The 16,049-nt window shown below is 34.9% G+C and overlaps 1 protein-coding gene across 17 annotated transcripts in view; it reads right to left on the bottom strand.

Moving 5' to 3' along the window:
* TAFA1 (TAFA chemokine like family member 1) overlaps positions 1–16,049 on the bottom strand; it is an 821,149-nt gene that overhangs the window by 586,731 nt on the left and 218,369 nt on the right. Inside the window, exon 3 of one of the 17 annotated variants that reach the window (XM_072941659.1) lies at positions 4,369–4,432. The exons of the other annotated variants lie outside the window; for them this stretch is intronic. The gene's annotated coding sequence lies outside the window, so the exon portion shown is untranslated. The remainder of the gene's footprint in view (positions 1–4,368; positions 4,433–16,049) is intronic. 17 annotated transcript variants of the gene reach the window in all.

Raw genomic sequence — 16,049 nt, 5'->3', positions numbered from 1 at the left:
CATTGTGACCAAAATGGAAATGGGGAACTAAAATTAAGCCAGGTAACCCTAATGAACAGTAGGAATTAAAAGGAGAGGATGGGACGAAGAACACTAGTGGTGATACACAGTAATCAGGCAGACAAAGGATCCAACAGTATAGTTGCAAGATTATGGGTTAAAGTCCCCAAAGGACAGATGACCAAATGAATTTGATCTCAGATAAATCTGGGGAATAGGGCCTCTAAGCTGATAATGGAGTAGAATTTAAAAAGTTATCTAAATGAAAACAACAGTCATTTGCAGCAGGACCTGTGGCTATTAAGACTTGATGACTGAAAAGATGGGAAGAGATGTGTAAAGCTGATCACAGGGAAGACGGGAACAGCACAGGGGAACTATGTCTCTGTGATGAAGGCTGGTTGTTGCATCGGGGGTCCTAATAAGTGGGAAAGGGAGACAAGAAAGAGTGGGTATGTGTTAAAGTCAGAGGGAGAGCTTAGAACATGCTATTTTGCTGGCTTTCAAGATGGAGGAATGGGGCCACAGCCAAGAAATGCAGGCAGGACCTAGAATCTGGCAACAGCAAGGAAATGGATTTTCCTCTAAGGTCTCCAGAAGCATCCCAGCCCTGCAGATCCATTGATTTTTACCCCAGTGGGATTTCTGGTCTACAGAACAACAACAACACAAAGTGTTTCTCTTTTAAGCCACCAAGTTTACGGTAATTTGTTATAATAGTAATAGCAAACTACTACACCCATTCTTACCAGCAGTACCCACTTTCCACATGAATTTTCTAAAACTATCTTATTTTGTACTCATTAGACCTAGTAAACTAGAAAAAATATATTTGGTTTCAATAAAATGTATTTGTCTTCCATTCTTCATTCCAAATCTTTAAATTATGAATTAATGATTTTTTTTTAATTTGTGGGGAATTTTTTTTTTAAGCTAGAGGGATCCAGAGAATTTGTGCTGTCTACCAATCAAATTTGGCTGTTTAAGTCATTAAGCCCATGAGAACTCATATTAGTTTAGATACATTACTTAAGATAAATTTTTTAAAACAGGTTAATAATAAAGGGAGAAGTTGATTTTTTTCATTCATTAGCAAGCACTTAAATTAATTCAATTTTCTTTTATGTAATTTTAAAATTATTCAGTCTATTAATACTATGTCTGTTAGATTAACGATCCTGAAATGTGTTTGATCACGTGATGCTTTTGCTGGGAGATAAAAGTTAAGCTCTGGTGTCTCTAAACTGAGAAGAAGCAAAAAGTCATTTTCACACTCTATCTGACATTCTTTCTCTGTTTGCTCTTTCAGTCAATTTACATGTCACTCAAGGAGGTGTGTTTTGATATATTGTCCATCGTAACCCAGTTAATGCCTTCAGTTGTATGTTTATTCCCACTAAGATAAACAGACCAAGGGATCTCTGAGGTGTCTTCCCAGGACTCCAGAATCATAAAGCTTGGACTGCCTCCTTTCTGTGTTGGCATTTACTGCCAATTAGAGTTTAGATTCAGCAAATGCCTCCAATTCACCTTCATCCAAGACTAACCGAAAGGACATAGCTTGTAATCCTTTTCCACTGTCACTTTGCTTTTAACAACCACCACAACTACAAAACTAACAAGGAAAGCAACAGAACACAAGAACGAGCACACTAGTTTTGGAATCAAACTAGCGTTTATACACTGGTTCTGAGTCCACCTGCCATGTGACCTTAGACAAGTAAGTTAATCTTTACCCATCTTTTACCTAGTAAGGGAGAAGTAACAGGATTTCTTTTAGTTGCTCATTATGAGGATTAGATGAGATACCGTCTTCAAAGCTTTTATACAGCTCCAGTCTGGGGCAGTTGCTCAACAAAATGCCACTGTTACTCTTTCCTCTCTTAAATTTGAGTGAAAGACATGACTTTCAACTTTTTTGAGTGGAATCTTCTTCATCCGTTAAGTAAGGGAGTTTGACTAGATAATGATCTGCCATTTTCCATTTAACACTGAAATTCTAAGAACAATATAAACATGAAGAACACAGTTGCAAAAGTGAAGGGATATTTAGGTAAAGGATGTGGAAAGACAATAACGGTATTTAATATGTTTCTACCACTGTTTTTTATTAATAATCACTCCCATACTAGCGATGAAGTTCTATTGTACCATAGATCATTTGGAAATATAATGATCTGTGACGTTTCTTCAATAAAATTTTATAATAAATTAAAAGCTAGTATTTATTATTTATGTCTGACACTTCTGTATTACATACATACTAACTCATTTGATTCTTGAAAAACTCATATATATACATTGGGAAAGTAGTATATGTGTGTATATATATTTACATACAACATTTATAAAGTTATATATGTATATACATATAAAATCTCTCTAAAATAATACCCTAATACATATTACATATATTATTGTATATATTTATATATTTTATAGTTGTAAATAATTGATATAAACCCTAATATACATGTATATCTACATGGGGAAAAATATATATATACACATATATTATATATATAGTAGATGAGGAAACTCAGTCAGAACCTTCCCAATGTATTTATTCAGTAAAATTTTATTTTACCACTAAATTATTATCATTAACATTAACATTAACATTTATCATTAAGTTCTAATCTTGCAGGATAAAACAGATTTGTGATCTAACCCTCTCTCTATATTTTTACTTTTTTTTTGGAATACACTGGACTTTTAGGACACACCTGAAATTCTAATTTGAAAATCATTTCAAATAAATTTTTAAATAGCATACCAGGGTTTAGATAAAACTGTAGAGTGCCAAATACAGTAAATAAACAGATGACTATGTTAATATGAGGCTTAATTATGGGCATAAAAGTTTCAATCACTTTAAAAGAGAAATCATGGTATATAAAGAGTGAAATAAGGAAACTATGCCCAAGAAAAATGACAACTCTAGGGCAGTACGGTCCAATAAAAATGCAGTGTGAAGTGTACCTGTGAGTCACGTGTGTTATTTTACATTTTCTAGTAATCACATTAAAAAAAATTTTAAACAGGTAAAATTGATTTTAATGATATGTTAATAAACACATTAGATCCAAAATATTTTCACTTAAACATGTAATATTATAATTATTCATGAGATATATTATGCTCCTTTTGTCATACGAAATCTTTGAGATCCAGTGTGTTTTTGATCCTTACAGCACATCTCAGTTTGGACTGTCTACATTTCAAGGGCTCACCAATCACATATGACTGGTGACTACCAAGCTGGACAATATAGGTTTAGGTCTGTCCAAATTGTGGCAAATAACTAACAATAGGTAAATCTATAAAAATCATGCATTTACTTCAGTTTTGAGATTTAAGAATTGTTTTAATAAGGTACCTCCCGTTTATATAGAAATCCCTGCTAGTTATAGGTAATAGGTTCCAGCCTCACAAGTTTGGGGATTTGCAGGAGGGAAGGGAAAGAACACCCAGCAGAGACAGGGGGTCTAGAATCAAGTCTTGGCTTGATTAAGTTATTTAAAATGCATATAGTTCCTTTCTCTCACCTCTAAATTGGGGGAAATTACATATTGTATGTACTTCTCTGCATCGTTTTGACGATCAGATGAAATAATTTAAGTGAAATTGTAGAGGATACGGTATAAAGAATGGTAATGATTGATTGTTGTTGAGATAGTGGTGATGATTAATGGTTGGTGATGTCAGCATTGTTGCTCTTCTTAAACTAAAATCTACATTAAATAATCCTTCCATAAGAAAACTAATTCTAAAAATAGATCTTAAATCATTAAATTATAAAATTATTTAAAGTAGAATTGCCAACCAGTTACATAATTATTGAATTTGCTAAACAGTTGCTTTTATTTTATTTAGTCACCAAAATTAGATCTTTAGTTCTAAAAGTATGTCAAGAGATAGAGGAGGCAAGCACGAGGAACATAATGGAAAGCGTGATTTATATTTCCAGGAGTTGTATGAAATGGAAATGTATGACAGGCAAGGGAAAGGTCATTTTGACTATACTATCCTAATACATCACTCTGTTAACATTCTGTGTCAATGAAACAGGTAAATTGAAGGGATATTATATTTTACCAGGAAGCAGGAAATTTTAATAAGAAATAGTTTAATTAGTTAATTACTGTCATTAGTTGGATTGTTAACAATCCATTTATTCTAGGTTGGCTTATCACAAACATCAAATCCTTTTCTAAGTAAGAGTACATGATTATGTATGTTGGAAAGTAGTTAAAGAATTTTAGGAAAAGCCTGCAGTTAAGTATGTAAATTATAATTTACACCTTCACTTTTGGTGACAGAAATGTCAGGCAAAGCATCATGAGAGAAAAGTTTGGACTAACTCACATTTTTGCAGTTTCTTCCAAAAGTTTTGTTATATTAGTCCAAATAAAGCTGAGGATACATACTCCTGATTTGAAAAACAACAACAGTGTATCTTAAGGTTCTATATCAAAGAATAATAAACAGGTAAAGTATTATATATCTGAGGACAAAATACATCCTTCATCTTTTGATTTGATTTAGTTGGAGGAATTGTGTTCTCAAATAAAATATTTTATAGAAACTCAGTATGTAAAACAAACTAAAGTGTAAGTTAATTTTATGTTCAAATTTATATTTTCTTATTAGTTTCGATCAATATGAAGACAATTTTGATCAGTTAAAATATTTAAAATCACTTTAAGATTGTTATCAAGCTTAGATTTTCATTCTCTGTAACTGTAAAATAGCTGTAAACATTAGGATAAACAATGTGAAATTACTGATACTGACCAGTTATAACCAATTATTATGACAACATCATGTAGTTCAAGGTAACAGTGATAGTTGTGTTTGTTTGTGTTTCTTAAGTATTTCCATCTGTGATCTTTCTATTGGGGAAATTTGTTTCAAAGTTAAAAAAAAAAACTAGCAGCTATCTGCTATTTCCAGGAAATACACCTAAATTTAAAGATTCAGAGGAAGTTAAAGACAAAGGATAGATAGGTAAATATTAACTAGAAGAAAATGGCTATATAAATAAAAATATTAGACAAAATAGACTTTAGACAAAAATAATTCATAAAAATAGTAATAGTTTAACACTAAGCATGTCAACTACAAGATGAAAAATTGGCAAGTTCACCATCAGAGTGGAAGGATGATGCACCTTTTGTACAAGCAGTAGAAGAGTTAGCAGGGATATAGAAGATTTAAACAACGCAAGCTTGATCAGGTATACCTAGAATCTACTTGGTCTTCCTGAATTCCTTGACCTGCTTTCCAGAGGAAGGGGGAAAATCCATAGCTCCCTGTTTCCTTGATTGTGTCTAAATTTCTGCATACATAGACTACAGAAGTGTGGGAGTGACAGAGGCACAGTCAGTCCTCAACAAGCATCACATGGATACCCCTGGTTAGCTCCCTTTTAACAAAGTGGTGCACAGTGACCCAATTCCATGACAACAAGTAAAGTCCAATTCTACATTCTATCATGCTTAAAAGCATTGCTGAAACTATCCAGAACAGGACAGTGCCAGCACATATCACACACATTCTTCCCACCTCACTATGTGCTGTTCTGCCCTTAGGAGACCTATGCCAAAGAGATATCACTGGCATTTCACTGAGTTTGTTCTCACCCACCTAGTTTCAAATGAACAGACGAGTGAGCTTCTGAATTTTTATCCAATGACACTGTGCAGAGTTAAACAATCCCTGATCATTAACATGTTCTCAAGATTTTCACACATGGTTTATGCATAGAAATAGGGTGTGTGTGGCACAGGGAAATATATTCAATATTTTGTAATAACCTATAATGGAAAAGAATCTGAAAAAGAATATATATGTGTATAATATATGTATTATGTGGGGTCATACCCCTGCCAGCAAGTGTATAATCCAAGAACATGCACAAATAACTAGCACACACACACAAACACACACCATGCATGATATATGTGTATCACTGAATCACATTGCTGTACACCTGAAACACTGTAAATCAACTATACTTCAATTTTTAAAAATTAATTAATTAACTAATTAATTTTAAAAGGAATAGGGAGTGTGTATCAGAGGGTGGGGGTGGTATTTCAAAGTCTGCACAAAAGGAGTTTGTGAACCTGGAATTTCAATGTGTTCAAAACTGGTTCCAGGTATTATGAGAGTGTATGTTGGGTTTTATTAATTTTTTAGGTACTTAAAAATACAGTTAAAAATAAAATCAGAATAAAATATACTAAGAACCATTGACGCACTCTCAGCAGAGCCCAGCTCAGAAAACCACCAGGCTATGATACTGAAGATTGATACATAGACACACAGGAAAAGGAAAATATACTTACATTGGGTATTTCCTACCAATGAGTTCATTTCAGCCATCATATGTTTATTAATCATGCTAGTCAATGTGGGGGTCATACCCCTGCCAGCAAGTATATAATCCAAGAACATGCACAAATAACCAGCACACACACACAAATACACATCACGCATGACTCAATATTAAATACTAAGTGCAGGAAAAATTTCTGCTGACATTTATTCATTGGTTTAGTAATTCAGCTCATATTTTAAAGCTCCTACCAAGTGTCAGGCACCATAGTAGATACTGGAGATGCAACATTGACCAAGACAGATAAGATTTCTGCTCTCATGGAGCTTAAATCCTAATCAGGAGAAAGATTAAATCAAGAAAAGAATGAACGAGATTGTTTCCAAGAGTGCCAAATTCCTTGAAGGAAATAAAAAGACTATATGCTGGATGCAGTTTTGCAACTTCAACCCTATTGACATATTATGTCAGATAATTTTTTTATGTGGGGGCAGTGCTGTGCATTGTAGGATGTTTACTAACATCCCTGACTTCTACCTTCTGGATACCAATAGCACCTTCTCAGTTAGGAAAACCAGCAAGATCTTCAGATGTTGTCAGATATCTATAGGGGGACAAATTCCTCCCCAGTTGAGAACCACTGTGCAGGAGTGGCTGGAATGAGAGTAAATTTTTTGGTTTTGTTTTGTGGGTTTTTATTGGATAGTCAAGAAAGACCTCTTTGAGGGGGAAAAAAAAAGCCAACCAGGAAATATTTGGAGGAAAGCTTTCCAGGCAGAGTTGAACAATAAATACTAAAGCAATAAGGTGATAATGAACTTGAAGTCCTAAAGGAGCAGACGGAGGCTTGTTTTACGAAAGCATGGGGCGGGAGATGGTATCAGAGAGGCAGACAAGAACAGATAAAGCTTTACAGGCCACAGAAGAGAGTTTAGATTTTTTTAAAAGGGTGATGAGAAGTCTGGAAGAAGGAGAGAATTTCAGGTTAGCTGTAAAGAAAGAAATGTTTCTAGCGAGACCTTTAAAGGCAGACAGGCCTGGATTTTTAAAGGCTAGGGTGAAAGACAGCACATACGGGTATTGAAAAAGGATCAGAGAGGAGAGAACGTGGCTGGGGTGGGGCAAGGTGCTGAAACAGAATTCCAGAATTGTCAGAAATGTAGAATCTAATGCAGGAAGAAGGGACTTTTGAGGGGAATCTTCATTTCCAACCACCACAGGGATAACAACTCAGAGGAAAGCTCTCAAGGAGAGAGTGTTCTAGGCAACATATTGACAGCAGCTGTGAGCTGTGGGACCCACTGCATGTGTATGGACCGTGGCTCAGCCCCAAATGTGCCCCTTTAGGGAGGGAGGGCCCAAAGCCAAGTGCAGGCTGAGCTACCTACTAGGAGCCAGAAACCAACAGCTCAGGGACTGGTGACGAACAGCACAAAGATGTCAAAAGCTTGATTCTAATACATTCTTTTTTTAAATTGAAGTATAGTCAGTTTACAATGTTGTGTTAATTTCTGGTGAACAGCATAGTGATTCAGTTATATATACATACATATATATTTTCATATTCTTTTTCATCATAGGCTATTATAAGATACTGATTATAGTTCCCTGTGCTATAGAGTAGGACCTTGTTGTTTATCTATAGTATCCCAATTTATCTCTCCACCCTCCATTTTCCCCGCTGGTAACCATAAGTTTGTCTTCTAAGTCTGCGAGTCTGTTTCAGTTTTGTGAATAAGCTCATTTGTAACTTTTTTTTTAGATTCCACATATAAGTGATATCATACTATACATTCTTGTTAGAGGTTCACAGAGGCAACATTCAGACCAGTAAAGACAGAGGTAATAAACTTAAGCTATTGATTGCAACTCCCTCATTGTTCCATTATCACTACCAATTTTTAAAGTATTGGCATGTATGGGGCACTGTTCTAAGTGTTTTTCTCATTTAACCTTCTGAACAATCCTATGAGGTAGATTCTCTTATTTTCAACATTTAAAAAAAAAAAAAGGCCCTCTGGAGCCTGGAGACATTTTGTTACTTGCCCACAGAATCTGAAACCTAAGTAGTTCTGACTCAAGTCCAATCTCTTACCCACCACATACTACTCAGATAAATCAATCAGTACCATATACTGCTCAGATAAAGCAGCTGACAAAGGTGAAATCACGTGCCAAAGGTCATACCCAGCTAATGTCTGTTTGAGGAACAATTTGTAATAAACTGCTAGCATTTGAACACCTCACAGTGTCAGTTACTTTTCTAAGCTCTGTATATGAACTATGTTGTTTCATCTTCACAAAACCCATGAGAAGGTCTTATTAGTTATCTCATTTCATAGATGAGAGACCTAAGGGCTAGAGATCTTAAGCAACTTGTCCAAAGTCACACAACTGCAAGTGGTAAACTTGAGATTGTACTTTAGACAGTCAAACACCCAGGTTTTCACCATGAGCACAAAGCAGGAGAACCCAGCTCTCTTCCAACAACAGGAAACTATTTCAGAAACTCTTACATTGTCTTCTTTGGTCAAAATAAGACATATGATTAAACTAATGCAGCATTATTTAAAAGAGTTTCACAAAGAAGGGCATCTGATAATGTTCTGAGCAAAGGCAATCCCTTGGAAAATCTCCATTACTGTGTTTCTGTTTGTGCAGAAGTTCTAAAAAAATATGATAAATTCATTTGTTAATTCATTTCACACGATACCTTAACTCCTAAATAAGCGTAGGGAATAACGGCTTGGTATATTGATTCTGCAATCTCTTTTTAACGTACAGGCTAGTTAATGAGTCTAAATATGTCCAAGTTACTCCAGGTAAAGGTCTGCCCCCTACCCATTTCATACCCCCCACCTCCAAATCTTCTAACCAAACACAATTTGAGAAGTCAACAAAGCCGCCGAGTTGCAGAAGCTACAGTTTTGGAATCTGTGGTTCTGCCTGATGTAGGAGTGCAATCTGTTGCTATCTATGTGCAAGCATACTTCCCGTGGCACTGGTGTGATGTAAGAGATTTACCCAATCTGTTGGTGATCCAATCTGGTGAAAGGTGTGTATTCACACACAAGAAAACTGAAGGTATTTAAAGGCACCTATGAAGCAGTAAGACAATGCCAGTACTTGGCATCAGAAGCTGCAGATTTGAGTCCAGTTGCACCATTTACAAGCTTTAATATTAGGGCTTTTCATGATCCTGGAGGCAACATAATCTGGACCCTGACTACCAGGCAGATTGTAGTGCAGATCAATAAAACAGTGTGTGCATGGGTGGTTTCTGGACTGTATGATGATGGTCTAACAACGAAGGACAACATTCATAATAGAGATGCCGAATAGCTATTACATCGCTGACTCCTCACTGAACTAGGGAGAGAGTCTCTCTTCCCTGTCCCCAGGTCCCCAGGTCTTTTTGACAACGGCAGGGAGCTGGAGCCAAGTTGACTCAGGCCTACATGTTCTGGAGCTGGAGTAGAGACTAGGTCCATGAGAGTAAGATATTTATGCTTGTGGCAGCTGCTCAAGATAGAAACTGAAATTTCTCAGTGTTTTAAGGCATTAAATCCAACCTGTCTAAGTACAACAAGTGTGAATGATGAGATAACCTTCGCAGACCTGGCAGCAACATCTTTGAACTCTTTAATACTAATTATACCAATAACAGTAATAGCAGCTCCTTTATCAGTGAACCACTTTTGCAAGCAAAATGCTTTAAGGCTCCTAGGCTTAAGAACAATTATTTACTCTCAGTTCTCTAACTGCATATTGGCTGAGCTCAGACAGGCAGTCCTGACTCAGACTGAGTCCCACTGGGGCTTGACTTCTCAACCTGAGTTGGACTCAGGTGTTTTCATTCTGGAGCCTAGGAAAAGGGGGCAGCAGCTACCAGGGGCAAGAGCTTGGCAAGGCAATGGCAGAGGGGCCAGGGAGCCTGTGTGTGAGCACATTTCAGGCCTCTGATCAAACCTGTCGAGGTCATATTCACCAGACACTTACTATGTGCTCAAGCAACTGTGTACTAAGAGCTTTACCCCCATTCTTCCATATAATTTTCACAACAACCCTGTAAAGCAAGGCCTATTTTTATCCTCATTTAAAAGACAAGGAAATGAAGGTAAAGAGAAATTAAGAAGCTTTCCCAGTATCCTGCAGCTAGTAAACAGCGGGGTCAGGATTTCCAGAGGCAGTGGGACTCCAGGGACTGCAGAATTTACCACTACATTGGATCAACTGCTCACATCCTACCCTAGCAACACTGCCATTAAAATGGAACTAGTTTCAAAGTGTTGAATATATATGGGTTCTCATACCATGACACTTGAAAATTATATGAATTTTGTTTTATTTATGTTACGAGATTTTTTTAAGTTTTTTTTTTTACCTGAAATGTAGTTCATTTTACAACGTTAGTTTCAGGTATACAGCAAAGTGACTCAGTTATACATATACATACACATATAGATTTTCTTTCAGATTCTTTTTCATTATATGTTATTATAAGAAGTTGAATGTAGTTCCCTGGGCTATACAGTAGGTTCTTGTTTACTTTATACATAGTAGGGTGTGTCTGCTAATCCCCAACCCCAAATTTATCGCTATATAACATGCATCAACCTTAAGATATCCAATAAAATCAACACATGAATTTACCACCCAGAAACTAGAATATTGCCAATATCTTTGTATGCTCTATCAACTTTGTGCCTCCTCCCTGAAGGTAACCACTCTCTTGAATTTTCTGTTTATCATCCTCTGGCTTTATTAAACAGATGGCTCATATATGTCTGTGTCAAATAACTGTGCTTGGTTGAAACATCAACTGTGCTGTCATACCTATCCACAGTTAATCCATTTTTTATTTTTGTATAATAGCACATTTAGTGGCTATCATAATGTATCAGTTATCCTATCAATGAATATTATGCTATTAAAAATAATGCTTCTATGAATAATCTCACTAATAATGTATTGGAATTCCTTGTATGCCACATCCTGGCCAACACTTGGTATTGTCAGACTCATAATTTAGGGGAAGTAAAATAATATTTTATTGTGATGTTAATTTGTATTTCCATGTTTACTATGAAGTTTGGGCACATTTTTCTTAGGTGTGTATGTTTTCTTTTCTGTCAACTGCTTATTCACAACCATGGCCAATTTTTCCATTGGGTTATCTTCCTTACAGATTCATATCAGTTATGTATATATTATATTTATTATATTTATATAAAATTGTCCATTATATGTATTACTAATATCTTTTTTCTGATGCACTTTGTCTTTTCATTCTCTTTATGGTATTTATCAATCTTTTCCTGCACAGTTGTACTGACTAGAATAGTGTCTCCCCCAAATTCATGTCCATTCAGAATTTGCGAGACAAGAAATTTCTATGTTTGTAAAGTACCCAGTTTGTGGTAATTTGTTATGGCAAGAACAAGAAAGTAAAACAATGGTTAACAATTTTTGTGTTATAAAAAATTTTTAAGCCCTAAAGCTGTAAAAATATTCTATTTATTATCTTCTAAAATTTTAGATACTTGCCTTCACATTTAAGTTTTTAATTCATCAAGTACTAATTTTGTTTATGGGTACAAGGTAGGGATCCCATTTTATTGTTTTGTTTGTTTGTTTTTCTGTTGGGGTAATGAACTGTCCCAGCATCACTTATTGAAAGGTTCATTTTTTTCTTTAAATTTGCAACAGTTCCACCACATATGAAAGTGTCAGTTAAGTTTTAGTTTCTTTCTGGGCTTTCAAGTCTGTTCCATCGGTCAGATTGCCTATCACACTATTGTGAGCTAATTATTATAAATTTATTATACTTCTTTTATGGTAGAGCTAATGCTTTCATGTTCTTCCTCTTTTTTTCCTTTGGGAGTCTCTAGGTTGTCCTCAGACATTTGATCTTCCATTAAAATTTAAAATCAGCTTGTAAAGCTCTTTTTTTTTAAAGTCTATTGGGATTTTGATTAGAATTTTATTTAATCTGTAGATTTTATAATATTAAGTCTTCTTAGTTATAAAAGTGATTGCATATTACTATTTATTTTTTAAAACAAAGTAATAAAGTACTATAATTTTCTGCCTATATCTTGTCTTGCACATTTATTGTTGAATTTATTTCTAAGTTCCATATATTCTTTGTTACTAATGTAACATTATCTTTTCAAAATTGTGTTTTATCAATTTTTGATTGGTATAGAGAAACACAAATTTTTCATTGTTGGTATTACATCCACCTTGCATGGTTTTGATTTGCATGTTTCTCATGATTCCTGATGTTGAAAACCTTTTCAGATATCTGATGGCTATCTGTATATCTTCTTTGCAGAAATGTTTATTAAGTTATTTTACCATTTTTTAATCAGGTTATTTGGGAGGTTTTGCTATTGAGTTGTAGGAGTTCTTTATTTTTTTGGATATTACTCTATCCTATTCATGTCCTAGTGAATATGACCTTATATTTTTTGGATATTAACCCTTTATCAAATACATGGCTTGCAAATACTTCCTCCCATTCCACAGGTTGCCTTTTAGTTTTGTTGATTCTTTCCTTTGCTGTGAAGAAGCTTTTTAGTTTGATGTAGTCCCACTTGTCTATTTTTGCTTTTGTTGCCTGTGCTTTTGGTGTCATAGCCAAGAAATCATTGAAGAAATATTTAATGTTAATTTACCTCTCAATCTCTGGAACCAGCTATATTGAAAAGATTAATAAAAGAAATAACGTCTAATAAAATGGGCACATGCCAGCTCTTTAATAAGTGAGAATGCTGTGGAATTGTCCTAAAGTGATATTAAAGTGTCTCTCTCTGCGATTCTAACAATTTTTGCTTTATATTTTTATTCTATTTTGTGAAGTGCATACATGTTTAGAATTATTACATCGTCCTAGTGAGTTGAGACTTTTACTTTTATTTAATGACTTTCATTATTGGAGTTATTTTTTTCCATATACATTTACAGGCATAAACTGTACATATTTATTTTCTAGCACAGTTCCAATGTCAAAGAGCTGGCCCTACTGGATATAAAGATAGACTTTTACTTGTCAAATATCTGATTATTTTTGACAGCTTCAAAAGTTGCTTGCTCATTTTTATTCCATCTTTTGTTTTCTTAACCAGTCCATATAGTAACTTATATTCTGTATCTGATATTCCTACATCAAATAACTAGGTGTTTAAATTTGATGGCTAGCTTGCTTTTGCTGACCCTCACTCATGGTGGTTTATGAGCTCCTATCGGTTGACCTTAATGCATTGGGAACCTGAGGGTGCAACAGTGAGGATACCATGTAGGATCTGCTTTTGTTTTTGCTGCAAGTCAGGGGATACTATTAGCCTGGGATGACTTTATATCTTCCCAGGCCAGTCTTAATCTAAGAATCTCAGGCTCTGCTTGTCTGATCACCCTTGACAGTCATGCTCTTGTGAAATCTAGAGATAAACGGTACGCAAGTGTATATACATACATAATCTGTGACAGTGTATCAGATAACTATTCTACAGCAGTTTATATCCTCCTTGTCCCATCACTCATTCCAGCTCCTGATGTCATGGTGGTTTTCTTCCAAGTTTTGACCAGCTTTGTGCTGGCGCAAACTCACAGTGACTCACTTTTTTCAAAGGTTGGCTCAGTTTCCAGCATTTTATTCTTTGCACTCTCAAAGTCATGAAATAGCTCCAAGGGTTCCTTTAATATGAAGGTTTTGCCAGAGTTCACGTATCTCCTGCTTCTTTCCCCAAATTTTATCTAAGTAATCGTGACATGGGGTAGCTACAAGAAGCTGCTTGATTCCTGGATCTGTGACGCAGTTAATGTCCATGGGGCTACTTCTGACCTTGGAGGCTGGGAGCAGATGGATATCTGTGTCCTCATCCTTAAGATGAATAGCTTAAGTAAAGCCCTAATCTATTAAGATTATTAAGATTAATAGCCTTATACGAAGAGAAAGAGGAAGATCTCTATCTCTCTCCCTGTATGCAAGCACACAAACAAGCATGTGAGCACACAGGGAAATTACGGCCACCTACCAAACAAGAAAAGATGCATCACAGTGAAATCTACCTTGTCAGCACCTTGTTATTGGACTTTCCAGCCTCCAGAACTGTGAAAAATAAATTTCTGTTGTTTAAATCATCCAGTGCGTGATATTTTGTTATGGCACTCCAAGCTGAGTAAGACAAGGTGTTTTCTTTCTTTGTTACAAAAAAATTGTATCAAGAGTAGTTTAAACTCCACTTGTCTTCTTCTTTGCATCACAGAACTTATGATACTGAGCCAGCATCTTTCCATGCCTTGGAAAGTTGTCAGACTACTTTCTAAGTATGAATCACCTTGTAACATTTTATCCTTGAGTTTCAATGTTGTGAAATATCTCCAAGAGTTCCTTTAATGTGAATTTCTTTTGCTGATGTCACTTCCTTTAGGACACCTTCACATTTTCATCACAATCCCTTTCCTGATTTGTGTTGAGAAATTTGCCTTCACTAAGTTCCTCTCCTGTACATTTATGTAGCTTAAATGATGGCATTTTTATTGTTCAACAATTTGAATCCTACGTCTGAAAACTATTTGCTACATGACTTGACAAATGACTTATTCTAATTTTTTTTGAGTCTTAACATCTTCATTTGCAAAATGGAGCTAATAACAGCAATTAACATCATTTTTAATTTTGTTTTGTTTTTGTTATCATTCATTAGCCACTTATATACCAGCTAGGATGCTAAAAATATTAATATGGTAACACCTAGGAAAAATTATTTAATTTTCCCTTTTCTTTATATATGTATTTTACATATAGTTTGGTAAATGTGTGTTTTCTTTAATTGAAGTACATTTTATTTACAATATTGTGTTAGTTTCAGGTGTACCACAAAGTGATTCAGTTATATACTTCTTCAGATCATTTTCCATCATAGGTTATTACAAGATACTGAATATAGATCCCTGTGCTATACAATAAATCCTTGATGCTTATCTAGTTTACGTACAGTGGTTTGTATCTATTGATTCCATACTCCTAAGTTATCCCTCCTGTACCCTTTTCCTCTTTGGTTACCATAAGTTTGCTTTCTGTGTCTGTGAGTCTGTTTCTGTTTTGTATGTAGATTCATCTGCATTATTTTTTAGATTCCACATATAAGTGATATTATATAATATTTGCCTTTCTCTGACTCACTTCACCAAGTATAATAATCTCTAGGTCCATCCATATTGGTACAAATAGCAGTATTTCATTCTTTCTTATGGCTGAGTAATGTGGTTTCTGTTTTTTTGGTTTCCCTCAATGATGGTTTACATGTTTAAAAGACACTCTGCTCATACCAGTTGCTGTTTATCCATAAGATTAGAATACTGTTCAGGAAAGTCATGACCTATATATGAACATGAAAAGATTCATATGGCTTATTTTCAAAGAATAATTAAAATAATTAGTGTTTGAACTGTACTTGGCTCAGTACTTGTTGTGATCTTTCCTTTAAGGTTACTAGAAATGCACCAACTCATATAATCAAGTCAAAATTATGTCATCTGAAAATAACTATATCTTTGATTTATAAAGTCTTTTGCAACATAATTCTTACACTGATAAGCATCAACTTTCATAGTCCTACCACCACTACTCTTCTTTGTAGAGTAATACGGTCTTCCTGTAATTTCTATTGTATTAACTTTTTCTTACCTATTTATAATT

The sequence above is a fragment of the Vicugna pacos genome, chromosome 17, assembly GCF_048564905.1.
Source record: "Vicugna pacos chromosome 17, VicPac4, whole genome shotgun sequence".
NCBI lineage: Eukaryota > Metazoa > Chordata > Mammalia > Artiodactyla > Camelidae > Vicugna > Vicugna pacos.
Note: the sequence above shows the minus strand (reverse complement) of the source record. Positions and strands in the feature narration are given on the sequence as shown.